The sequence below is a fragment of the Perognathus longimembris genome, chromosome 2 (genome assembly GCF_023159225.1).
Source record: "Perognathus longimembris pacificus isolate PPM17 chromosome 2, ASM2315922v1, whole genome shotgun sequence".
Lineage (NCBI taxonomy): Eukaryota > Metazoa > Chordata > Mammalia > Rodentia > Heteromyidae > Perognathus > Perognathus longimembris.
In genome coordinates, this window is record NC_063162.1 from 37,643,326 (window position 1) to 37,670,973 (window position 27,648).

Below are 27,648 nucleotides of genomic sequence, written 5' to 3' on the forward strand. Positions count from 1 at the left end.
TCATCTTATGAAATATTTCATAAGAAGTACCTCAGAGGTATTTTACTATCTGATCTTTCTATGATTTAGTCAGAATCCAAAGAAGAGATTCCATTAGATCATCTATGCCTCCTGTGGTTTCCTCTTGGAACTTCATACCTTGTTTCAACTTTGCTTGCTAATTTTAGCTTTCTACCCATAGATCAAGAATACCTTTGTTTTGTTTTGTTTTTTTTTTTGCCAGTCCTGGGCCTTGGACTCAGGGTCTGAGCACTGTCCCTGGCTTCTTTTTGCTCAAAGCTAGCACTCTGCCACTTGAGCCACAGCACCACTTCTGGCCATTTTCTGTATATGTGGTGCTGGGGAATCGAACCCAGGGCCTCATGTATACGAGGCAAGCACTCTTGCCACTAGGCCATATCCCCAGGCCCTCAAGAATACCTTTGATGGGTATTCATTTGTGTATTTCTTTTTGATCATCCTAAGGTATTAAAGGTAGAAAATAAGAGGAAATGGAGAATGATGGGAAAAAAGCCCATACATGGCTGTAAGTCCAGAGAGCTGAACTTATTTGACTCATTGACTCAATGTCACTCAGAACAAACCTCAGTACTGACCTTTTCAATGCTAGCTTTCTTCTGTGTAAAATATAAATGCACAATACAAACTAGTGATTTTGTGAGAAATAAATTTAAATGGTAGAAAGTATACAACATGGATATGGTTATTTTTAGTATATAATCTGAACTTAAAAGTAAATGATTTTATAATTAAGTGAAAAGAGCTTAATATCTTCAGTAAATTCTCTTTCTTCAGGTTATATATTGTTGCCAATTCAACAGAGATTTGGAACTAGTTGGCAGTGTGTTACACTGAATTGCTTTGACAAATCATAATGGCAAATTTGTAAATGCACTTTTAGCAATTTCCCCCTTAGTTTTATATACCACAATAAAGAACTTGGAATGTTCAAGGGTACAAATGAGAAAAGGATGTTTTTAAAGCTGACTACAAATAAGAATAAGGCAGCTTGAGTCTGCAGTTTCCTCATTAGTTAAATGTAAATATACACATTCAGCTTTCTCCATTGGGACTTAAGCCTCTCCTTGTAATAAAGTAAAATTAATTTCTCTAGATTGAGTTTCTAATAATATCACAGTAATAGGTCCCTGTATTCAATGATTGAATCTAAGTCCGACAGTCATGGCCCAGCCCCATTTGTTTCACTATAATCACATTTGCTAAGTTAAGTTTATTGATATCTTTCCAGGTGTCCAGAGGTCTACATTATAGTTGTAAACTTGTTAAGAACTGGAATGCAAATTTAAGCATACTATTAGTTTAGATAACATTTTAATTTATTTCATCAAAACTGTGCACTACAGAACTGGCAATAAGCCAAAATATCTTATATAGTCTGACAAAAATTACCAAATTGCTTTGTGGTCAACATTTCTGTTTGGTAATCAAAAATAACATAAGCTTTTATGAAACAAAAATTATTCTACAGAAATAAACTATTCAGAGACCTTGTTTATCACTATTTTTGTTTTCTACATTACATATAAAGGGGCTGGGGTATGGCCTAGTGGCAAGAGCGCTTGCCTCATATACATGAAGTCCTCGGTTCGATTCCCCAGCACCACATATACAGAAAATGGCCAGAAGTGGCGTTGCGGCTCAAGTGGCAGAGTGCTAGCCTTGAGCAAAAAGAAGCCAGGGACAGTGCTCAGGCCCTGAGTCCAAGTCCCAGGACTGGCAAAAAAAAAAAAAGTGATTTTTGGGCTGGGGATATGGCCTAGTGGCAAGAGAGCTTGCCTCGTATACATTACATATAAAAATAAATTTAAGCCCTAATAAATAAATCTATGCCCTGTAACTTGTGTTCACTTAACTAGTCAGTTTACCTTCTACAAAGTTTCTAATTTAAAATAACAATATTTGGCAAGATAGAAATGCAAAACTTTTACTTTTGTGGAGTACAGTCAACAAACACACTAAGTATGTATTTGATACACAATTTCATATACCTTGACATATAATAATGTACCACCATAAAACCATCAACTTAGTGAAATTAATAAACACATCTATGACTCAAGGTAGTTTCCAGGTACTTCTTTGTAATGTTTCCTTCTTTATTGTAGATAGAAATGTCTTCTTACTGTTACTCATCCCCAGGCAATCACAAATATTCATTCTGTCCCTGTGGATTCATTTGTAACATAAATACATTATATAAAATCAGTACACTTGTGCATTATATGTAATTATTTTGAGATTTTCTTATGTTCATTCCTCCAATTGCTGAGCCCATTGTACAGATACATTACAGTTTGTCCACTCCTCCCCTGCCCTCCCATCTTCTGTTGAGGAAGATTTTGAGCTGCTTTTATTTTGAGCTAATAAAAACAATGCTACTGTGAACATTTATTACAAGTCTTTACATATTTTGTTCCCACTTTGGTAAATGGGAGTAAAGTGTCTGGATAATATGATTCATAGTGGACTTCACAACACACACACACACACACACACACACACACATATACACCACAAAAATTGCCCAATTGCTTATCAAATGGTAGTTGTCATTTTACAATTCCATTGATTTACAAATTCTAATATATCAATATACAATTACAACACTTATCAATTTGAGTATAGAAATATGCCTGCCAGCTATAATTTGGTAAATTTAGTACTTAATTTTAGCCATTCTACTAGGTAGGTAGGGATAACACATTGTGTTTTGAATTTACACTTGCTTGACAATTAATAATGCAGAGCATATTTTAAAATTCTATTATTAAGTAGTTTTATAATAAGGATAAAATTCTATAAGTTAGGTTAGGAGTACAATGCTTCTTGATCAAGGTCACCTCTTCTAGTGTCTTTCCTCATTTTCCTCCTCCTATCCCTATCCTCAAGTTATGTAATTCAATTTTTACATAATGTACATTGAATACAATGACTATAACTGCTGAGCATGTTATTATTTATTATCTATTATCTTTATTGAGTTGTTTTCATCCTTAGTACTTCATTTTAGAGTTATGTATATACTTTTATACAGGTCCTTTATCATGAATATGCATTTGTGGCTTTCATTTCCCAATAGCAACTTTTGAAAAGCAGTTTTTAATTGTACTGAAACTCAGTTTCCATTAATCATGGGTTTAGTATCTTGTTGAAGAGATCTTGACTAATATTGAAATACATAGAATCTTCTCTTGGTTTATTTTTCAGAAAGTTTATAGTTTTACATTTTTATTTAATTTTTAAAATAACTTTATGTATGATATTAGTTAGCCTATAACCCCATATATAAATTTTAAACTGGCCTGCTTTCTTTATTGATAATTTTATTTTATTGGAAATGTGATGTATAGAGGGTTTATAATTACTAAGTAAAGGTATCTAAAATCAATTTCCCAAATATATATGGGTATATTTCTTTTTTTCAAAGCAGAATTGCTGACACGCTTTATGATTTTCCACTAGGCCCTCATTTCATTCTGTAAATACACTAATTATTTCAGTTATTATGCTATTCCTGGTCATAATAAATGATGAATAAGAATCAATGTTTAATGTGGTTTAATATTCTGTTGTTGTTGTTTGTAATATTCCAGTGACTGTAGTCTGTATCCATAATAGTAACAGCTAGCATACTAGACTTCTATCATTCAATGTCTATGAGACACAAACTAAACTGTGGTATCAAAAGCCACCAATGATTCCTAATCAGGAAAAAAAATACAGTCTGATATGACAGGGCAGGCATTTCTGTTTTTAAAATTTTTATTATCAAACTGATGTACAGAGAGGTTACAGTTTCATAGGTTAGGCATTGGATACATTTCTTGTACTGTTTGTTACCTTGTCCCTCATGCCCCCCTCTCTCCCCCCCGGAGGTGTTCAGTTCACTTACACCAAACAGTTCTGCAAGTATTGCTTTTGTAGTCGTTTGTCTTTTTACCCTGTGTCTCTCGATTTCGGTATTCCCTTTCAGTTTCCTAGTTCTAATACCAGTATACACAGTTTCCAATATACTCAGATAAGATACAGAGATAGTGTAGGTACAACCACAGGAAGGGGATACAAGAAGATCATCAATAATAGAAGCTACAGTTACACATAGCACGTTGAAAGTAGTTACAACATAACAATCGTTTCCATAACATGGAGTTCATTTCACTTAACATCATCTTATGTGATCATAAGGGTATAGCTATTGGGCTCTTGTGATCCTCTGCTGTGACTTGCCTAAACCTGTGATAATTATTCCCAATAAGAGAGACCATAGAGTCCATGTTTCTTTGGGTCTGGCTCACTTCACTTAGTGTAATTTTTTCCAAGTCCTTCCATTTCCTTACAAATGGGGCAATGTCATTCTTTCTGATAGAGGCATAAAATTCCATTGTGTATATATACCACACTTTCCTGGTTCATTCGTCTACTGAGGGGCATCTGGGTTGGTTCCAGATTCTAGCTATGACAAATTGTGCTGCGATGAACATTGTTGTGCTGGTGGCTTTAGTGTGATTTTGTTTATGGTCTTTTGGATAGATACCCAAAAGTGGGGCTGCTGAGTCATATGGGAGCTCTATGTTTACAGGGCAGGCATTTCAAAGACTATTTTTATATGGCTAAATTGCCTGAACTATATATGTACATAAATCCTTTGAGATGATGGTAGGACATAATGGCAGTCAGAAGAAAAACAAAAAATGAAAAGAAGTGAAAAGAAAAGAAATGTGTAAAGAAAGGAAAAAAGAAGATGCTAAAAAGAGAAGTGCAAGATTGTTCCTACTCCTAACCTACATGTTTCTGTAATGTGTTATCCATAGGGAATCAACAGTCGCTGATACTAGAATTTTCTGTCATTCAAAAGGCAATGAAAATAGTCTAAAGCTACTCTAAGACCTCTACCACACCATTTGTGCTACATACCAGGGAGGGCTGCCCTTTGAAACTCCACGTTTAGTTTTGATTCACAAGAAGTCTATTCAATGGCCTAAGAGAAACACATTCTCATGATAACACTGAACTGATAAATAAATCATTGGGTTTTCAGGACTTTGTCATACTCCTATAATACATTTGTATATAAAAATTTTTCTTCTTACCCTGAAACCACTACTTGATGGGGGACAAGGAAAAAGTAAAACAATTCAAGAGATGAGACATATTAAACAATTTGCTTAATTTTGTTTGCCAAATGTCTCTTATAAGAGATGTCAAATAAATGGTATTACTAACTTTTCCTAAGTCAGTTACATACTCCTGCACTCTAATACTCCATACTGGCTGTTCATACATCCAGTCCCAAACTAAATGCACGATTTTATTATTCAAAGTAATTTTGCACCTTAGTATAAAAAGTTGATAGTTGGTGTTAGAATGAAAAACTCTGGCATCATTATTTTAAAACAGTAGCAATATAATGAATTAGACTAGTATTTTTATATATAGACTTGGTCAGATGGAACATACCAGCTAAGAAGCTATATACACTCAAGATATATTAATAATCTATAGAAGAATATAATTTAAAACAGATTATCGAGGAAGCCAATGAGTTTCTCTCTAACCTAGACTGAAAGGAAACAGTATAATCCATTGTGGTTAGTATTCCATAAAACACCGTTAAACTGTAGTTGGCTTTATATAGATTTTCATATTTTTAAACTTTGGTTACATCTAAAAGCTTAAATCAAATTATTATTAACCATAATTACTTCTGAGACTGTAGATAATAGATACATGTTTAAAAATAAGGCCATTTCCTTTGGGATCATACATATTTAATTCTACAATAATTATTAGATAAAGATTAGCAGATCTTTAATCACATTTTAAAATACTAGTGCTTCACAATTAGAACAAGTCCAATATGTTCTTTCAGTTTTTAGTCCCAAGTAGGTTATTCCAAGAGCTCCATTTCCATATGGCCACATGATCACCTAGGCACACAGAATGTCAGATATCTAGCTCTCTTAATGATACAAGGAGGTCACTGAACAATTTATACATAGTACAAATCTCTTATTTTATTGTGTCTAGCAAGTTTTCTCAACTGTAACAGCATATGTAATATATACATAATTTAAAAATTTTAAATAACTGGACTCATCTCAAAGTTTAAAAGTTTTCAGTAGAGTAGTTATACAAACTATTTAGATATTATTAAAGTCTCAAATAAAAGTATAATAAATGAAGAACACACTTGTCTAGTTTTTCGTTTTGTTTTCTTCTGATGGGAGCAGAAACCCTTATCTTGTTATATACAGAGGGAATAAGTAGAAATATTTATATAATACATACAATGTGCCATGTAATTTTCCATATATTATACATCCATTAACTTATTTGTTCCACAGCAACTGTATGAAATGGGTCCAATTTTTTTCCTATACTACAGAGGTGAAAACTAAGGCACAGACAGGTTAAATCATGTTTAAAGTTACATTCTAGCAATTGCCAGAGAAGATTCTGTCAGTCTGACTTCAGAACCTGTGTCCTTGGCCAACTGGCTATATTAACACTTCTTCCATTGGTTTCTGACTTAGACCCTTTCACTTGCTAAGTTTCATCTTTCCACTGATTTTCAGGAAGATTTCTCATCCTTACTATCTCTTTCTCAGAGTGGTTTCCTGCACATAGGTTGTAATGAAGATGCACAAGAAAATAGTTGAGAAAAATTTGATTAGTAACCAAAAGTAACTGGATTTGACAGTAAATTGGAAACTGTATATACTGGTATTAGAACTAGGAAAGCGAAAGGGAATACCAAAATCGAGAGACACAGGATAAAAAGACAAACGAATACAAAAGCAATACTTGCAAAAGTGTTTGGTGTAAACCAAATGAACAACTCATGGGGGGAGAGAGAAAGGGTAGGGGGGAGGTAAGAATGAGGGAGGAGGTAACAAACAGTACAAGAAATGTATCCAGGGGCTGGGTGCTTGCCTCGTATACATGAAGCCCTGGGTTCGATTCCCCAGCACCACATATATAGAAAATGGCCAGAAGTGGCGCTGTGGCTCAAGTGGCAGAGCACAAGCCTTGAGCAAAAAGAAGCCAGGGACAGTGCTCAGGCCCTGAGACAAAGCCCCAAGACTGGCAAAAAAAAAAAAAAAAAAAAAAAAGAAATGTATCCAATGCCTAATGTATGAAACTGTAACCTCTTGTAACCTCTCTGCACATCACTTTGACAATAAATAAGAAAAAAATTTTAAAAGGGGCAATTTAATAATCTAAGAGACCCAAGTTTGGCTTGAAAGCAGTTTGTATGTCTAATAAGCCTAACTACTGTTAAATCTCGTGTATGTGTGTGTGTGCGCACGCACATGCACATGCACATGTGCACACCAGTACAGTGCCTGCGTTCTTGTTTGCCTTTTTTGTATAAGGCTGGTTGGTGCTCTACAGTTTGACTCACACCTCCACTTCTGGCTTTGTACTGGTTAATTGGAGATAAGAATCTCATAGACATTCCTGCCCAGGCTGGCTTCCAAACACAACCATCAGAATTCACCCTCCTGAGTTACTAGGATAAGTCATATTTCAAATATATATCTGAGGTTCTACAAATGGCAGTTCAAGTGATAGTTGTAGGGCATAGGATTTGCAGCAGGGTGAAGCTATGGTTTATTACCTTTGAAGAAGTATGGTGATAAAACCTTGATTGAGAGCGGGATCTCTGATTGGCAGCAGTGACTAACCAATTTTCTACTATGGCCAATTTCAAGCTGTTATATTAAAGTCATTGTACATAGAATTTGGAAGAGATGGGTAATGTCATAGTATTATGTTTTCTTCACAGAGATAAAATAGATGTAGGTAATCTCACAAACACAGAAGTAAAATAATTCAGGAACAATGCCTTATGAGTACTTACAAGCCAAGTTTACATATAAATTATTTAGTCATATGTTACATAATTTAAGGTTTAGCAATGGCTGTGTTTACAAACCAGCTTACACATTTCCTGAAAATTTAACATTTGGCTTTTGTGAGCAAAAATGAGCTGGCTGTATACCAGAAAAATGTTTAGATGGCTTTGCATTTCATGAGGTAGTAAAGTAAAATTGTAATGTTTCTCAGGCCTGATATTAAGTAATGAGCTGAATTGTTACTCACATCTTCCTCCAAGAAGTGTCAACTGGAATTCATACACCTATCATGGTCCATAGTTCTCGCTCAGTCTCTTGGAGGTCTGTGAAAGGAAGAATGCCGAGTCATCCACAGAGTGCAGAGATTCATAGTTAATTACACTGAATTTCTACTGCTCTTTCTACTTTGTGGTGGCTTCCATAATATGTGACTCTCTCGGCACTGCATTTGATTAGTTTTTATCTTCTTGGGCCTTTATTCTTTGTGACTGACTTTTTTTCATATTATCTCAAATCCTTTCCCTGACACATAAACCAAGGCATTGGGAGACATTCTTCACCTTATTCAGTTTATACTCTAACTGAGGAGTTAATTTGTATGACAATGCTGGATAGGAAGAGAGAAATGTTCAATCCCTCCTGGCACCTTACATTGATGTCCCAAACATATTAATAGCTTTCAAGTTAAAATTAATGTTTTTTAGAATGATCGAATGGGCACATTTTCTAGAGATTAAGTGATCACTTATAAATATTGCCTTATCCTTCCCTGGGAACTCTGATCCTCTCCCAAATAAATCTCCATTAGTTTTAAATATATATATATATATATATACATATATATGTATATATATATGTATATATATATATATATATTTTTTTTTTTTGCCAGTCCTAGGCCTTAGCACTGTCCCTGGCTTCTTTTTGCTCAAGGCTAGCACTCTGCCACTTGAGCCACAGCGCCACTTCTGGCCATTTTCTGTATATGTAGTGCTAGGGAATTGAACCTAGGACCTAATGTATATGAGGCAAGCACCCTTGCCACTAGGCCATATCCCCAGCCCTAAAAATAATTTTATCAGGATAACAAGTTTGTTTTCCCTCAATAAACAAATAGCAGTGGCATGTAAAATATTTACCATTTAATGGGTCCCTATAGTATGCTAAGTGCTATATTTTATTTATCCAATTCAGGTAGAGATGATTCCTACAATATATGGCATAAAGTACAAAATACATACTTAAAAATGCTTTCAAATACTAAAATGGTCAGCTGCAAATCAATATTAGGGAGTCTGATTCCAGATCTGTGTTCTTAAATCACTGCTATGAATATATACTTAAACTGCTTCATAACTCTGTAAGTTTAGTCATGTAGAATTTTAAAATGAAAAATATAAGCACACAAAAATTAAATCAATTTCTCAGGGTTCTCCTTTTATAAGTTAGATCTTAGGTTCAAACTCAGGCTCCAACATGACTCATAAACTACATTGCCTTTTGTTTAAATTCTCTTCTAGCTAACACTTGTCAAATAATATTATTGTATCAGTTATCTACTGACAAAAACAACACATACAAAAAACAACCACAAAACTTCAATGAATAATAATTTTAACAATGTGATACCTACATGTCTTTGAGTCTCATTGTACTTGGGCTTGTCTTGGCTAACTCTGTCTAGATTTGTGCATCACCTGCACTGAACAGTAGATCAGACAGGCAGATTTGCTGATTCTGACTGATTGCAATGTTTTTGGATGGTTTGACTGTCAACTGATTTAGGAAGGTATTAATTGTAATGACAGGAGCAATTTGGCTCAGCTTTTCCAGATATGCTGAAGCAATGGCAGAAGTTCAAGAGATACAGTAAAAATACAGAAGACTTTTTAGTCTTCCACTTGTGCCATGTATGCTAGTATCCCACTGGCAAAAAGAAGTTACTTGGCTGGATCCAGAAAATCAGTGGGAAGACAGTACAAGGTTATAAGCACAGGAGATGGATGTATATGGATGAGGTATAAAGAACTGAGACGTTAATGTAATTAATCGACTGCATTTATCATGTTTGAGACTAAGTAAGTCACAGACTCAGTCATTTAATTGTGCTTGAGGGCTGAGGAGTAAATTCTCAGGAAATTTTTTGTACCAGTTGTTAAACCACTAGTGGCTTGAAACTAGTCACTGGGAATATTTATACCACAAAAACTGGCAAGTCTGTTTACCAGAACACCACTCTATGCATGTCAAAACTTTTAATCTAATGCTTTTCCTTTGGATATAAAATTATAAGTGATTATATAATCAAGTTGCAGTTTTTTAGTTTACATCAAAGAAAATAACACAGGCACAGTGATCAGGATGAAGTTTTGTTTTCCTTAGTAACCCACCATGTATGCAAATAGCCTAAAATTAATTGTTCTAAAGATAGATGGCTCATCATTTCTTCAACAGGTACAGTAAGGTTGTAATTAAGTAAATATCATCAAAGAAATTACTTATGAGTCTAAAGATCCCAATTTGCTATTTTAAGAGTATTTTAAATCTCATTCATTTTATATTTTTCATAAATTTGTTTTAGCTAATCCTGAGGCAGCATCAAGTAACTGAATTCTGTCTGTAGACAGCTGAAGATGTAAACTAGGTTAATTAAAATTATGGATTATATGGGGAGTTTCTTTTACCCCTCAAAGAATTTTAATATCAGTATGTCTTTGCTTCATAAAAAAAAATAAAATTCTATTTCAAAGAGAAGTAAGATTGTACCATAACACCCTGATAGTGATGAAGATGGAGATACAGGAAAAGCAAATCTTTCTAGCCTTCCTCCAAATCCTTAGTCTCATATCACTGTCACTATCCAAAAGAAAAAAAGTTTACCACCAAGTCATACTTTAAGAAGCTAAATGATTCTGGTAAGAGTTGGAAGTGATATTGTTAGTTTTCCTGATAATGGACATTGTTACTGGGTGAAGTAATGTTGTTTTGATTAGTATTTCTTTTATGGCCAGTAAGTGATCAGACAAAAGAAATTCTTCTGATGAAAAATGTTAAGATATTGAGACTGTCAGTCGAGTATCTGTGGGCTTAGAAACATCTCAGAGAAATATGTTTTATTTTGATGGTATTCTTAATTTTTTGGTTTTATGTGATTATACGACTTGTAACTGCCAAATAATCATTAGACATGGGGCATATTATGATAACTCAAACTAAACTGAAACTATTATAAATGACTATGTAGTACTCTAAAATGTTATGATTTAAGATGAATTTTGAAACTATTTTGATAGTATTGGGGCTATATAACTGAGAGTATCCATTCTATATTCTAATCCTCTAAGGCATTTTACATGATGTGCATTGTCCAAAAAGGTTTGTACTCATTAACTGACTTATGGAATGGTAACGCCTTTGTATAACATCTTAAAACATCTTAATAATAATAATAAAGTATGTTGTAAAAAGTAAAAAGCATACAATACAATAAAAAACTTACAACTCAAGAAAAAAAGAGTTGGAAATGATAAGGTATTAGTATTTTTCTTTACTCAGAGGACAAGGAAAGTATAAAATGATTTTTCTAGGGAAAGTTTTAATTCTTATACCTACAGAACAAATGGCCTCAAATATTTTCAATGTAATAGTCATAGAATATATATAAAAGAAACAGTATCAGTATAACTTTAATGATATTCATATATGTGTATGTATGTATATGTATATATGTATTATATATGTATATATATATGGGTATGGGTATGGGTATGGGTATGGGTATGGGTATGTGTGTGTGTTGCAATGTTAGGGATTGGATACAGGAACTATGTACTCTAGTCAAGCACTTCACTATGAGCCACATCATCTAGACCTAATTTAAAAACTAAAATTTGTTATGATAAATACTCAATACTAACCAGCATGAAATTAAGATTCAGAAGCTCAGATTTTTCAAGCAAGAGCACTGCTAAATTAGACCAATTCTTATATTTACGTGAAAGGTTAAAGACAATATTTATCATTAAAATAAATAATATGGATTTATTTGATCATATATACATTTGTTACATGCATGAAATGAAAGCTATTTATTTTCCTGGTCTTATATTCATTACTGTTAAATGACATTGCATGTAATACACTCCTACTGTCTGATCATTAAAAGAAAACAACCTTTCTTTGATAAATCTACAGAAAAAAAGAAAAGTGATTTTAGGAGTAAGATGATTTCTTTTGTGTATCTCACTACAGAAATAAAAGGTTGACTCAGCGGCATTCAAGTAGGGCCTGGAGAAGCAACCTGATAGTACTCTGGTTTATTGTACATACAGTGCTCAGGGCAAGTGTCTTATTCACACAGATTTCCATGAGCTGAAAATAATTTCCGCCTTGTTTGTGCTTACAAATGATTTCTCCTCTCCTACAGCTTTTGTTATGTTTTACCTTATTCTAAACCCTCCTCTTGTATGTAAAATATGAAAAATTAATATTTACAAATACCATTTTTTGGTTGTAGTATTGGTGTTTGAACTCAAGGCCTTGCACTGGCTAGGCTGGCATTCTTAAGAGTTAATCCATACCTCCAGCCATAAATTGTTTTAAATCTTGTTTTCTGTAGGTCTCACACATTGTTTCTGTCTGGGCAGGCCTTAAATGGCAATCTTCACACTCTCTACCTCTCAAGTAGCCAGACATACAGGCATAAGCCTCCAGTGACCAGCTATATTAACAAATACCTTGACAAAAAGGTCAATATTCTTCTTTACCTTGCTTCTCTAAATAAGTAATCCAAAGCATGTGATTACTACTCAAATTTTCAGCATCAGTGGGAACCATTATGAAACAAATGTAAAATGAAAGAGCAATGTGAAATCAAATGAACAACTACACACATACCACACAAACACACACACACAAACACACACATGTCTAGATAATTCTATGCCAGAAAACTCGATGTTTGTGTCTTTTTGAACAAAAAATGTATGTAGTGCATACCATATTATAAAGAACAGACTATTTTTGTAAAGACAATGTTTCTTCTTCATTGGTAAACTCACTTTCAGAATCATTCTTATATTCCTCTGCATACTAGCACTTCGTGTCTGCAATAGGAAGTACAAAAAAAATCTTTGCTAAAGTCCATTACTCAAACCAATACTGTTAACATTAGTTAATTCTACCCTTTAAGCCAATGATGTAGCACACCTTCCCCCAGCTGTGAAACAGTCCTACAGTGAAACGGAAAACATCAAATCATCTTATAACTCAAAACATACTTTTAAAAAATTGACAAATTTATACTCTGTGTTCATTTGCAAAGTATTACCTTCATGAAGGCATCGAGGCCTTAGGAATAGAAAAGGAAAGACAAAAAAGCCTTTAAACACAAACTTATTTTCAAATTAACTATACCTACAAAGTGAGGGTGGTGCAGAAACAAAAAAATACAATGACAGACTTTGGCCCATATAGATTTTGCTGTTCATCCATAGCAAGGTAAGACCAGTAAAATTCATTTGTATTTGTATAATCTACTATTATGGACACTCACAGCCTTTTATAAAAATGTGGAACAAAGTCATCCTGATCGGTATCTTACAAAGCTGATTCATTGAATGGTAATTCCTTTGTACAACTACTTAGAAATAACAAAAATATATTTTAAAAGAAAATTCTACCAAGGTTTCAACAAGACACTAAAAACATTTAAAAGTATATTTATGTGACAGCAGACACATTGGCTTCACATATATATGCATATATGCACACACTTACGTGTATATGTATATATATGCAATATATGTAATAGGGAGACACTCTTGTCTGGAGTCACAAGATATTATTAAAAGAGAAATAGGTAATGTAAGGTAAGGTGACTACTGAGAGCTTATAATATCCAATTGACTTTACTGTCTCTTTTGTTTTGTTTTCTTTTCTTGCCTCTACCTGCTTTCCCAGATATTATCAAACAAGAAATAAAAAACAAAATAATCTAAAAAGAAAGACTGGTCCAATAAAGTAGGAGTGATGGTCATATGGAACAGAAACCTGGCCAAGAGAATGAAGTAATGTGTTTATCAAGAATAAACAAAGTGACCTCAGTCTATTCCTTGAAGCTTAATTTTACAAATTGAATTCTGTATCTTTATCAGTCAGCTTTCCTGCAGTACCATTTCTGTGGGCTTAGTGTCTACTTAGTCTTTCTTTGGCTATTTAAGTAAGGGCTCTTTATTCTCAGTTTTCTGATATCCTAAAGAGTAGAATCATGATTTCATTTCCTTTTTGAGAAGGAAAACTTAAAGGTGACACTGACCTGCACTGTAATAAGAGAAGTATCACATGAGAAACCAAAGAAATAATATCCTTTATCACTATTGCAACTTTAACTAAATCCATCCAAGACTATCAGGTTTTCTCTGTGAATATCTGGAATAAGATTTCTTTGTTGTTCTCTCAAGAACTGTCAACACCTTCTACACCACAGTAGATTAGCTCATGATCTGTCTCATAAAATATTAGAATACACAGTTATTTTGTGATTATAGGACACTTCTCATAAATATAAAATCTTATTATGAAACATCATGATACAACCCAATTTAAGACTATACAGTAACTAAGAGACTATGTAAAATGTAACTAACTTTTAGTAATTATTTCATTTATGGAAGTTTTACATATATATAACTATATATAAAATTAATTTCAATACCATCCTTAATTTGTAAAAATGAGATTGTTGACATTTTTTTCAGCTTAGAAATACAAAACTTCCAGCCAGATGCTAGTGGCTCAAATTGAAATCCAAGCTACTCTCAAGGTGGAGATCAGAAGGATCTTGGTTTGAGGCCATCTAGGGTATTAAGTCCACAAGACCCGATCTCAGTCAATAGCTGGACGTGATGGGATAGGCCTATCAACACAGCTATGCTGGAGATAGATATCCGGAGATTTGCAGTACAGGCCACCCTGGGCAAAAAGCAAAATCCTACCTCAAAAATAACTAGAACAAAAGGGAATGGAGGTGTTGCTCAAGCTGCAGAACACCTGCACAGCAAGTGAAAAGTCCCACATTCAAACTTCAGTCCCACATTGCCCTCAAAAAAGAAATGTAAAGCTTCAAGAAGTCTGTTGTGTGGAATAATACTTATTATTAAAGACTTCATCAAAAAGCCATACTCTAACAAAAAAGAAAAAACATTTTTGAATGTGAATTAACTGATAATAGTTTTCAAAAGCCTTTTTTGCAATCAAATACTATAGAACTGCTATTTAGCTACCAGAACACTTTCATTATAATATGTTTAGCTTGTAACACTGTATTTTCAATAGAAACATGAAATTTTAGAGCATATTTGGAAGAAAATTTTGAGACAAAAGCTGCAGCATTTGGGAGAAGTCAGAAGAAAAAAAATAAGATGAGATCTTATACTCTGCGTGTCCTATCTATCTATCTATCTATCTACCTGGGGTGTGTCTTTCATGTAAAGAATTAACTGTTTTCAATGTCTTCATATTCAGTAAGGAAATTAGTAGTAACACTGATCCCATACAGAAAACTCATTATAAAGAAGCTATCTCAAGGGGAAACTATTTTCAAGTTGTTAGAACATTGACATACAACTTGGCTTAAAATTTATGGGTAAATTTCTTATAAAGGAAAGACAGTGATAAAATAAATCTAATATTGAGAACATTTGAAATGTTTATGAATGTCATACAGTGTATCTGAATACATTGCTACAATAATCTCTTTTACATTTCCCCCAAATGGGATGTGATAATCATGTCTATATAACCTTCACTATTTCCATTCTTAGGCTCCTTCTATGAATAGCTACTGAGTTAATATTTATGACACCATCTCTCCTTGCTAAGAATAGTTAACCAGAAGTAACTCCATTTATTTCCATTTTAAGGTAATAGCAAAAACTAAGGGTAGAGCAAAATGTAGGCCAAAAAAAGTCATTGTGTCATCACAGAGAACATAATGGCAAATAATATTCATTGACTTTCTAAGATATACCACATACTACACACACATACACACACACACATACACACATACACGGTATTGAATCATCACACAGGTATTATTAACTGAGTAATCGCCTTAATATAACTCTAACAACACAATTTTTCTCATTATGGATTTTGGGGCAGGCCTACTTTCGATAGGGTCTGAAAAGTAACTTAATTTCAACTGAGATATGGTAGCTTTAGTTACATAAATATTACAGAGAAAGTTTCAGGCAAGATGTGGTTTTTTTGGTCTTCTTATCATACCAAAAAGTGTATGTCAGATGTTAGTTGTGTCATTGATACTACAGTACACTTTGAAAGCATTTCGCAGAATTCTCAGAAAAATGAGAAGCTTTTAGAGATCACATCGACATTTGTTGGAGTTTAAAAAGTATGTTGGAAACTAAATGTGTTCATCATTATAAATTTAACAACTGTAACCCTACTAAGCTAAATCCATCCTTGAGAAAGGTTCATTCATTCGGACACTTCCATGGTTATATGTGAGGGACACTAAGTCAGGACTTCAGGGGAACAGCTTTTAACAGTGTTCAAGGAGAATGCACTTAAAAGGGTTATTTATAAGTATTGTAAAAAATGAAGAGAATTGGTTTTGAGTCAAATTTTAAAAAACAAAGCTCAAAAGATGTATCTGTGAAGGCAAAAACTACCTAAATGTCATACAAATTAATTGTAACTATATACTTACAGCTTTGCTTATCATTCAGATTTTATTAGCAAAATTCCCTTACAAAGTCTTTTTATCAATTATTTTTTTATAATATTAGATTTTTATTTTAGATCTTTTCTGTGGTTTTTGTTGTTGTTGTTATTTTGTTTTGTTTTGTTTTTTGCCAGTCCCGGGCCTTGGACTCAAGGCCTGAACACTATCCCTGCCTTCTTTTTGCTCAAGGCTAGTACTCTGCCACTTGAGCCACAGCGCCACTTCTGGCCGTTTTCTGTATACGTGGTGCTGGGGAATTGAACCCAGGGCTTCATATTTAGGAGGAAAGCACTCTTGCCACTAGGCCATATCCCCAGCCCCCTTGCAAAGTCTTAAGGATGACTACACATGAGCATATTCCAATACTACCTTTCTGCAACAGAAATGGAAAAACCAGAGAGGAGAAGAGGAGAAAAACAGTGCTTTTGTCTACAGAGAAGTTTCTTCTCTATTTCTTTCCCCATGATTTCTTCCTCCTAACAAACACCTTTCAAATTTTGACTGTCTATACAGGCTATATCAAGATAGGATATTCTGAGAGCTGTGTTTTGTTTAGCTTTATTTATTCACAAATTTGGAACAGCAACAACTAAAAATTTTTCTTTAGTTCTTAAGGATAGTCTACTTATATATCATTTGAAAATAACTATTGGGCTTTATGCATTGGGAAAATATATACACATTTTTATTTGTCTACTTTATTATGCTGTACTGTATAACATTGGTGTTAATAGCATATAAATATCAGTATTATAAGAGTGAATAATATTTTATATTACAAGAAAGTAAAGGACTTCTCTGTTCTGTAATTGTTTTCACAATCTCAGAAACATAATAGTTTAACAATACCTTCTCATATCCACTTTCTTTTCTATCCCTAATTATACTTTCCTAGTCAATCTTACTTTCTTTCCTGAACTCTATCTCCTAAGTTTCACTCTCCATTCCATTCATCTAATGAAACACACACAGATTAGTCTTATAAAACTACTTTGCAATTGGCATATGCCTGCTTAAAAGGCTTGGTAGCTTGGCATTAACTAATATAAATAGGAGGTCGTTGTAATTTATTAAGCAACTTCTGATTAAAGAAGAATGCACTGATCTTAGTAGTAGCATCGATTAAACAACAGGTAAAAATATGGTAAGTTCTATAATTTGGTAAAAAAAAAATAATGAGTATTTACCAGAGTATTTACTACTAATTCAGGAAAACACAGGTATTTATGAAATATTACAAAACTGAAATGGTTTTGGTGTTTTATTTTAAATCAGAAAATAAAGATGTTGTTTTGAAAATATTGGTAACTAATTGGATGTTGCTGCCACTGAGTATCATGGAAAAAATTAGAAAAGTGAATCAATTTGAGGATAAACTGATTAATTAGAAAGGATGATAAAAAATGTAAATGAACTTATCTATTGGGCAGGTGGAAATAGAGAAAAGGCTTTTGTTTAGATTTAGGGACTTAAAATAGAATCTGAAAATAAAAGCAGGAATCTAAACTTGAAGAAGAAATTAAAACAGCCTAGCATTGGTGGCTCTGCCCATACTCCTAGCTACTAAAGAGGCTGAGATCTGAGGATCAAGGTTCAAGCCAACCCAGGCAGAAAAGTCTCTTCCGACTCTTATCTCCAATTATCCACTCAAAATTCTGAAGAGGACCCGTGGTTCAAAGTGGTAGAGCACTACCCTTGAGTTCAAGCCTCAAAACTAACCAAAAAAAGAAAAAAAAGAAGAAGAAGAAAGAGATTAAAATTCATGAGAATTAATGAATTCCCAGATGATGTAGCTTTAAACAGACAAGAACTTAATGGCAAAGGCTGAACTTTAAGAACACCTACCCTCAAGAGGGCTGCAGAGATGCTATAGTTAAGGAGCATTAACTCACAAGTAAGAAGAGATATAGTAGAATCCAGCAATACAAATACCAAAAACAAACTGCTAAAACATCAAACAAGATGTAGATCATAAAACCTTTATATTTTGTGATAATAAAATCTTACCAAATCTAAGTGATATTTGAAATCTAAGCATCCATATTCTATAGATTGGTGATTGTATTGTATAATGTTTAGAAGTAAATAAATGCTATAGATATCCTTTATAGTAGTTCACAATTTAGAATAAATACTAAGAAACTGGATAAGGCATGTTTAAGTAACATCATTTTAAGATCAGAGATTTGATGACGTGAAAAGAAAGAAGAGTCAGGAAAAAAAGATTGAAGATGCTAGAGGTCACAAAAGTAGGATGATAACTATCCTGTGGTAAGACACAGGGAAGAGGAGGCACATGTAAGAGATAGAGTAGTTAAATTCTACTGAGATAACTGAAAGTTAAAGATAAGAACAAGTGAGAAACTTCAACCTTTTTCTTCTCCCAGGGAAAAAAAGGTAAGATCACTTACTTTCATTTTTTAAACTTAAAAACAATCTAGTTCTAATGAACTATGATTGACAAATGTTTTAGATACATATACAAATATAAAAACATCTATATGTTCCTATATAATATACACACATGTGTGTATATATACATACATACAAAATATGGATATATTACTGGGCACCAGTGGCTCACACCTGTAATTCTAGCTACTCAGGAGGCTGAGATCTGAGGATCACAGTACCAAGCCAACTTGAACGGAAAAGTCCTTGTGAGACTCATTTCCAATTAACCACTCAAAAAACAGAAGTTCTTTGACTCAAGTGGTACAGCAATAGCCTTGAGCACAATGAGGCTCAGGGACTACATTGAGGCCTTGACTTCAAGCCCCACAACTGACCAAAAAAAAGTATAAATTGTGATTACCAAAGTTAGACTAATTAACACAGACAGTACCTCACATGTTTATCTTTTGTAAGTTAAAAGCATTGTTTATTGTTTAGCACTTACTAAGACTGTAGAACACAAAAACTTTACAGTCTTAGCAAATTTCAAGTATAGCATACATTAATATTAACTATATCCTCATGCTTTATATTAAATCTCCAAAACTCATTTATCACACAGCTAAAGTCTTAAATTGTGTGTGTGAGAGAGAGAGAGAAAGAGAGAGAGACAGAGACAGAGACAGAGACAGAGACAGAGTCAGAGAGACAGAGAAACAGACAGAGAGACAGACAGAGACAGAGATGGTGGTACTGGGGCTTGAAATCAAGTGTTCAAATATTTAAGCCATGTCTCCAGCCTTTTGTACTTTATTTCTTACATACAGCCTTGTACTTTTGGCCCAGTTTGATCTTGGATTGTGAGCCTTCTACCTTTACCTCCAAAGTGGTTAGGATTACAGACATGTACCATTTACAGCTAGTTTGTTCACTGGGATATGGTTTTGTGAACTGCCTTTGAACTATGTCTTCACCATATCTTCACATCCCAAGTAGCTACAATTATTGGTCTGAGCCCCTATGCTTAGCCCAAGACTTGGCCACTTTGACCAATGTCCCTTTTTCCTCTACTTCTGAGTTCCTAATATAAATTCTGTTGCCCTTAGAAAAAAAATCCATGTAAGTGAATCATGTAACATTTATCTTTCATTGTCCAGCCTATTTTACTTAGCAGAATGTCCTCAAGTCATATTGATAAAAATGACAGTGTTTCCTTTTAAAAGGTTGAAGGTAAATATCCAGTAGTGGGATTGCTGTTTTACACAATAGTTTTACTTTTACCATTTGGAGGAACCTCCACACAAATTTACATTCTTATATTTTCTTGCCAAAGTTTGTTATCTTTGGTTTTTATAACTGTCATTCTAAAAAACATGAGATGCTAATTTATGGTAGTTTTACTTCCCTGATGATTGGCGACATGGAACATCTTATTTCATTTATTTGTTGACAACTTGTATGTCTTCTTTGGAAAAAAATGTCTACCAGGTTATTTGCTCACTTTTTAATTGGGCTATTTGTAGTTTACTATTGAGTTTATGTGACTTTTGGGGTAGTAGCCCTTTTTCCAGATAAATGATTTATAAATATTTTCTTCCATTCTGTAAGATGCCTTTTTACTGTTACTTCCTTTTCTGTGAAGAAATTTTGACTGTATTTTGAGTGCCAAATTGAAAATTCATTGCTAAGATCCATGTCATCTTCCATATTTTCTTCTAATTTTATAGTTTCATGTTTAAATTGTTGGTCTATTTTGAGCTGATTTTGTGTATAAGAAAAGCTCACATTCCATTTTCTTTGTAGATGATCATCATTTTTTTTAGTCTCTCCTTTCCTAATTGTGTATGCTTGGCACTTTTGTAAACAATCAGACAACTGGATATATGTTTATTTCTTAGTCCTCTTTCTGTTTCCTTTGTCTATGCATGCATCTGTTTTTATGCCAATATAAGAGTTTTGAACACTATGGTTTTTTAATATAAGCTAGAAATCAGAAAGTGTGATACTTTCAGCTTTCTTGTTGGTCAATATTGCTTTCACTCTTTGGAATTTTTTGTGATTTCATATGAATTTTAGAAACTTGTTTTCTAATTTCTGTGTGAAAAACACTGGAATTTTGTTTTTGTGCTGTGACAAGAGGTTGAACCCAGGGGCCGGGAATATGGCCTAGAGGCAAGAGTGCTTGCCTCCTACACATGAAGCTCTCGGTTCGATTCCCCAGCACCACATATATGGAAAATGGCCAGAAGGGGCGCTGTGGCTTAGGTGGCAGAGTGCTAGCCTTGAGTGGGAAGAAGCCAGGGAAGGGTCCAAGGCCCAGGACTGGCAAAAAAAAAAAAAAAAAGAGGTTGAACCAGTACCTCACTCTCTCACTCAGCAGCTTTTTCGCTCAGACCTAGCACTTATCATTTGAGTCATGCCTCTAGTCTACCTATTGCTGGTTAATTGGAAATAGAATATGTTGGACTTTTCTATTCAGGCTGGCTTTGAGTCTCTATCCTCAGATCTTCTGAGTCTTCTAAGTAGTTAGGATGACAAGTATGAGCCACTAGAATTTTGATGGGATTGCATTGGATCACACTGGTGGACATTTTTTAAATACCTTTCCAATATATAAACAAAGGCTATTTTCCATTTATTTGTGTCTTCTATACTTTCAATATTTTTTATTTTACTGTAGAGATCTTTTACTATATTGGTAAAATTTATTCCTAAGAATTTTATTCCTTTATTGCATTTGAAAGTGAGATGGTTTTCTTCTTTGAGTTGTTCATTACTATTGTGCACAACTTATTTTTTTGTGTTGATTTGTAGCGTGCAAATTTATCAAATTTGTTAGTTCTAAGAGTTTTATTTGGTAAAATCTTTAGCTTTCTGTATATAAAGACCGTATCACTTGTAAATAGACAACTTAAGCTTCTTCTTTTCCACTTTGAATGTCCTTTATTTATTTTTCTTGCTTAATTGTCCTGGCTAAGATATCTAGTACTATGTGAAAGACATGATGGTAATGGGCATTCTTGTCATGTCTTACAGTGAAAGCTCTCAACTTCTCACTGTTCAGTTTGATATTGTCTGTGGTTTTGTGATATATGGTCTTGATTTGTTGAGATATATTTCTTTGATATCTATTTTTAACTGTGGGGACTGCTTTCTCTGCTCCGGCTCAAATGCTTATTTTCTCTCTTATTACCCTCGCATCACCTTCTCCCCCAACCCTCGGCCTGCAGGTTTGTCGGGGTGAGACGTGGGGGTGTCTCCGTCCTGGCGGGCGCGCGACCCGCGTGGCAATGTGACCGCTATCCTACTCTGGGAGCCACGGACATAGACCACGGGTCAGCTTCTGAGAGCGAACTAACTTTATTGAGAGAGGGACAAGGGTAGATGATCCGGGGAAAGGGGGTTGGCCAGGATTCCCATAGGCCACGAGCTGTCAGGTGACCTCCAAGGGGCTGGTCACTTGACCTCCAAGGGGCTACGTCACTCTGAGCGCGCCAAACCAGGGCGGGGCTGGTAGGCGCCAGGCTGGCTGCCAGCTAAGTCGGGGGTCTCTTATCGGACCGGTTTCTCCAGATTCCAATGTAGAGAGGATGGAAGGGCTGCATTCCCCAGCTGGGGGAGGTGCCTCAGGCCCCTTCCATCTAGGGGGGAAGATGGACCCCAACATTTAACCACAAAAAATGTTAAATATGGTTGAATATTTTCCTTGTGACTGCTGAGATAAGCATATGATTTTTCTTTTATTATGTAGATGTGTTGTGTCATAATCATTGTTTTGTAGATGTTGAATCATCTTCCTATTTAAAACTTCAACATATTAAATCAGTATGGCATTCTAAATATAGAAGGTATTAGTAACTTAAAGGTTACTATAGTATTTCCAGCTGTGTGTGTGTGTTGGGATTGGGCCTTGAACTCAGGGCCTGGAGGCTGTCTCTTAGCTTTTATGCCCAAGGCTAGCTCTTCACTTGACCCAAAGCTCCACTTCTGGATTTCTGGTGGCTAATTGAACATATATGAGTCTCACAAACTTTCCTGCCTGGGCTGGCTTCCAATCACAATCATCAGATCATAGCTTTCTTAGTAGCTAGAATTATAACAGTGAGCCACTGGTGCCCAGCAGAATTTTGTATTGTAAAATTGATCAAATACTTTTTTAGTAGGCTGTTAGTATCCCACAATAAAACAATATTTTAATTTTGTTAGGTTCTTTTCACTTCATACGATACTTTCATCTGCATTAAACTTGGCCTTCACAAATCCAGACACTACTTGATTTGAATCAAGACAAATAATTTAGAATGTTTGAGTTACTTTTAACTTTTTCAATTATGAATTTTCCCACTACTTACAATAAGGGCTTAGGAAAGGTTATAGTAGTGTTATGAGACAAAATTTTAAAGTACTCTTTCATTTATTATGCATTTGAGTTTGCTTTTACCTATGATTCTGGTTCCTGTTCTTTGACTTCTGCCTAACCATAAAAACCTGGCTTGCACGTAGGGCTATGGATCATATAAGATGGGCTTCTGCAGTAGCCTATCACAGAACTTTGTTGCCTATTTCTCTGGCTTTAATAAAAATTCTAAGCAAGTAGCTGATGTGTAACTAAACATACTCAAAGTACTGAAATTCAACAAATGTTAAAGTATCTTTGTGCAAATAGTAAAATGTGTACTTAAAATTTATAGTATCACAGGAAAAATAGGAAATGTGAAATGCTATAGGCTTGTGTGTGTTTACAAGTTCAACATATGTGAGCAGAGTGTACCACTAACAGAAAAGCTAATATGCTCCTAATTTTCATTACAGGATATCTGGTACAAAGAGCAGATGGTAGGATCATGATGGCCTACTTTGTTTTCCTTCATTTTCTTAGTGTATTTTCAAATCTGCTGCTATTTACCTATGAACTCTTAGAAAAAACTACAGCCATCCAAAGTATGTAGGAATAAAAAGACTTAAAATAATGTGATTTCAGAATTGACTGAAAAAACTAGGAGTATCCTGTCAAATACTGGAATATACATGGGCAAAAAGAGGAAGAAGTACTGTTGTATATTATTTTCAGAGAAGAAAAAGACTCTTTTAGTGTTCTAACAACATGTTTAGGCTCACAGTGGAAAAGACATTGGAGTTGTTCATGTGGATTTTGGTTTACCACTTATAGAAAATAGCATGTGGGGTCTCAATAAATTGAAAAAAGGCAGAATTTTCATTTTATCTAAAAATTATTTTGTCATCATGAAATCTAAACTCATGAAAAATATGAAATATTTTTAGTCTAATCCTGGAATGAGAAAATGTGTTTGGTATAATTCAGGAACACAAATCCAATTAGTATTTTAATCATGAAAAATTAAAATATAAACTTTCGTTTAGGAAAACTTTAGCTTTGTTGGGTTAAAGATCTCTGCTCTAAAAATTAAACTTTCCTCTTATACTCTATTTTAGCTAGTCTCTGCAATGATTAAAGTAGAGGACCTTCTATTACCATGAAGCAGTGGACCAGAGTTATTGGATTTGAATGCTAACTTCTACTTCTAATCAGGCCTTGGACAAAACCCCTCTATATGCCTAGTCCCTTTTGGTCTTCACCCTTAAGTTGGTGGCCATACATAGTCATAGTGTGTGCTTTGTCAGTTTGATCTGGGGCCTCTGACAAATCTCTTCTGTGATACTTCAGATATTCCTGGTCTGGAAGGCTACTCCCAAGTCTTTGCTAAAGGATCATCTTGCTCTTTTAACATAAGGGTTCATGGGAAGTACACTAACTCTTGACATAGTTACCTCCTAAGTACAAAGGAACTTTCAGAATTATGGAATATTAACTCCTAGACTGGGGTCATGGCTTGAGCAATTGAGTATCTGCTTTTCAAGTGCAAGACAAGAGTTTAAACCCCAGTACTGCCAAAATAAACAAAGAAAAGAAAGGAACCAAGGGAGGGAGGGAGGAAGAAAATCTTCTATCTTCACTCTGCCTAAGTAGGATGACCTGTTCAAAGTTACTTAAATGTGGTCCTTGACCAGCTTATCCAGAAAATGTCCTTGAGTTTCCCATAATAGTGTGAATATTCTAAATTTATAACTCCTAGTATCATCTCCTTGAGGTAAGAGGAAAGAATTTTTGGTTCTCTTCTTCTAGTTCATCCATCCCCATTGCACAGTTTTCTGAAGAACTGTGTAAGAGAATGAATTTTCTTCTGTTTGACAGCCACCACTATCCTTAGTTTCCTATAGTTATCATTATAGTGAACTGGGATATTTTAGCTTTTATGTAATAGAAACTATCATAGTCCATAAGACCTGGCTTTGGTATAATTAAACATAAATAAGTATGCATTTTTATCCCAGCATTTGAGGTCTTAACAACTTGCTTAAAGATTCTATACTGACCGACTTCAAATTTAATTACCCAATCCTCAGCAGACAGTTCCTTGGACTAAATTGGTCTTAGTATCTTCCCAAATATTACCCATTTCTTGACTGTACAGATATTGTCATCTATATATTATGATGCTAATTCCCTGCTTTAGGCCTTTCCAAAATTTCTTATTCCCATAAAACAAAATCATTCTAGGCATTTCCCTGGCAATCCAGACCAGGTTATAACCTCTGCATGCACTTCCACACTTTTTAAAAAATCATTTCTTTATTAACAGCTAAGAATCATATTTACTTTTTTTTTTTTTTCTGGTGCCAGTCCTGGGGCTTGGACTCAGGGCCTGAGCACTCTCCCTGGCTTCTTTTTGCTCAAGGCCATTTGAGCCACAGCACCACTTCTGGCCATTTTCTATATATGTGGTGCTGAGGAACTGAACCCAGGGCTTCATATATACAAGGCGAGCACTTTACCACTAGGCCATATTCCCAGCCCCCTTTCACACTCTTATATTTCCTATTTCTTAACACCCATAGACTTACTTTTCTAATGTTTACCTCTTCTGGTAGATTTAAACTCTGTATTTCCATGCCTAGTGTATTGCCTGGACACAGCATGTGACTAGGACATTTGTAAGAGTTATAACTGTAATTATATCCACGTTATATTTCTCAGTTGTAAATAATTAGCCTCCTTTACACAGACCCCTTTTAGACTTGAAGTTGTAGTATATTGTGAAAGATGAACTCACTGTGGTTGGGCTGATAGTGTCAATTTCTACTTCTAGAGAGCTAGGCTTTGAACACAGGAAACATACTGGCAACTGTTTTCGATAACTTTTGATAGGTAATTATCCTCTCCTTAGGCATAGCCCTACCTGAAATTTTCAAACTTCAAAAAGCTCTAGCTTCATTAGCACCCAAGTTCATAATTGGGATGTTTCACTTTATGATACCTAATTATCTTTCACAGATTTTTATCAAGTTGCAGTTGTGCCAAGTTTTGTACAGGCTTATTTTACCTAAAGCTGATCCTTCCATTTTATGTGGCATCAATTAACTACATTACAGTCATGTAACGGCTAAATGGATGTGACTAGAAAGGGTAGCATATAGCAATCTATATGTAAATTATTTCTTTATTGGCTAACATTTATGTTTGAAATTGGAAAATCAATAAGGAGGAACATAAATTAATTCCAAACACCACAAAAGGGGAAAGGGCACTATTTTTTTTTAAATCACGAGATAGCAATAAGACTAAAAACTATTCCAAAGCAACAAATAAATGGGAACAGAGGTCAATTTTTATTTATTTTTCTAAAGACATTTGCACAATCACTAAGTGCTCCGTAGAATTCTAAGTGCAATTGGGTGCAATGGGCATACAAATTCAGCGTAACTTAAGAACACACAGGTCATTCATTTTTGTAGTGTCGTTAAAGGTTCTTTCTAGACATACATGGGAGAGAGCAGGTGCTGCCACACACCCCTTCATCAGCGGCCAGAACAATGCTTGGCCCAGAGTGCACATCTGTACTTGTTTGTTGAATGAATGAGTGAGTGAAGCTGGAATGCCAAGCTTCAAGCTGATACGTGGCTGTCTCACAGAAGCACGTCTGCTGCCTTTTTGGGCAGGCTAGAAGACAACTTGTCATTTCCTCACCTTTTTAGTAGTCACCTTGCCGCTGGCCCTCCCAGAGGAGTGGCCACAACGCACCCCTAAAGCCGTCCGCTCTTCCCATAGCCCCCTGGTTTCTCACACAGCTACAGCTCCTGTCAATAAGATGCGGGCTGAGGTCTTGAGATGCCGGCCGGGCCCACAAGATGCGGGCCAAGCCGGCAAGGTGCGGGCGGACCCCCGGGGCCTGGCGGGGCTGAGGCGAGGCAGCCCACAGGCGGGCTCCAGAGCCCGAAGCAAAGGGCTGGAGTCACTGTTTTTTCCAATCCTTGATAAACAACCAACCTGCTCTCCCTCGCCTCCCCTGGCGACGCATCAGTGTCAACCACTCGGGCTCCGCCTGAGACCGTGAAGAACAAGCGAGCGAGGAAAAAAAAACAAAAACAAAAAAAAAAACAACGCCAAGCCGCCATCGTGGCTAGCCGAACGTGAGGCGAGCGCTCGACGTCCAAAGCGGCGCCCCTCAGTTCCCCCGCGCTCCCTCATCCGACGCCTCCAGCGTGAGGTGGCTTGGGGGCCGTGGCAGCCAGGGCAGCTGGGGGGAGGGGGGGAGGCGCTCGCGG

General features: G+C 35.2%; 1 long non-coding RNA gene across 1 annotated transcript; it reads right to left on the minus strand.

The window, feature by feature from the left end:
• Positions 1-1,841: 1,841 nt before the first annotated feature.
• LOC125346343 lies at positions 1,842-27,607 on the minus strand. The gene is made up of 3 exons (XR_007209907.1): positions 27,371-27,607; positions 8,128-8,203; positions 1,842-2,185 (listed from the first exon to the last, which is right to left on the minus strand). It is a non-coding gene; the product is annotated as an uncharacterized LOC125346343 (long non-coding RNA).
• Between the last annotated feature and the right edge of the window lie 41 nt (positions 27,608-27,648).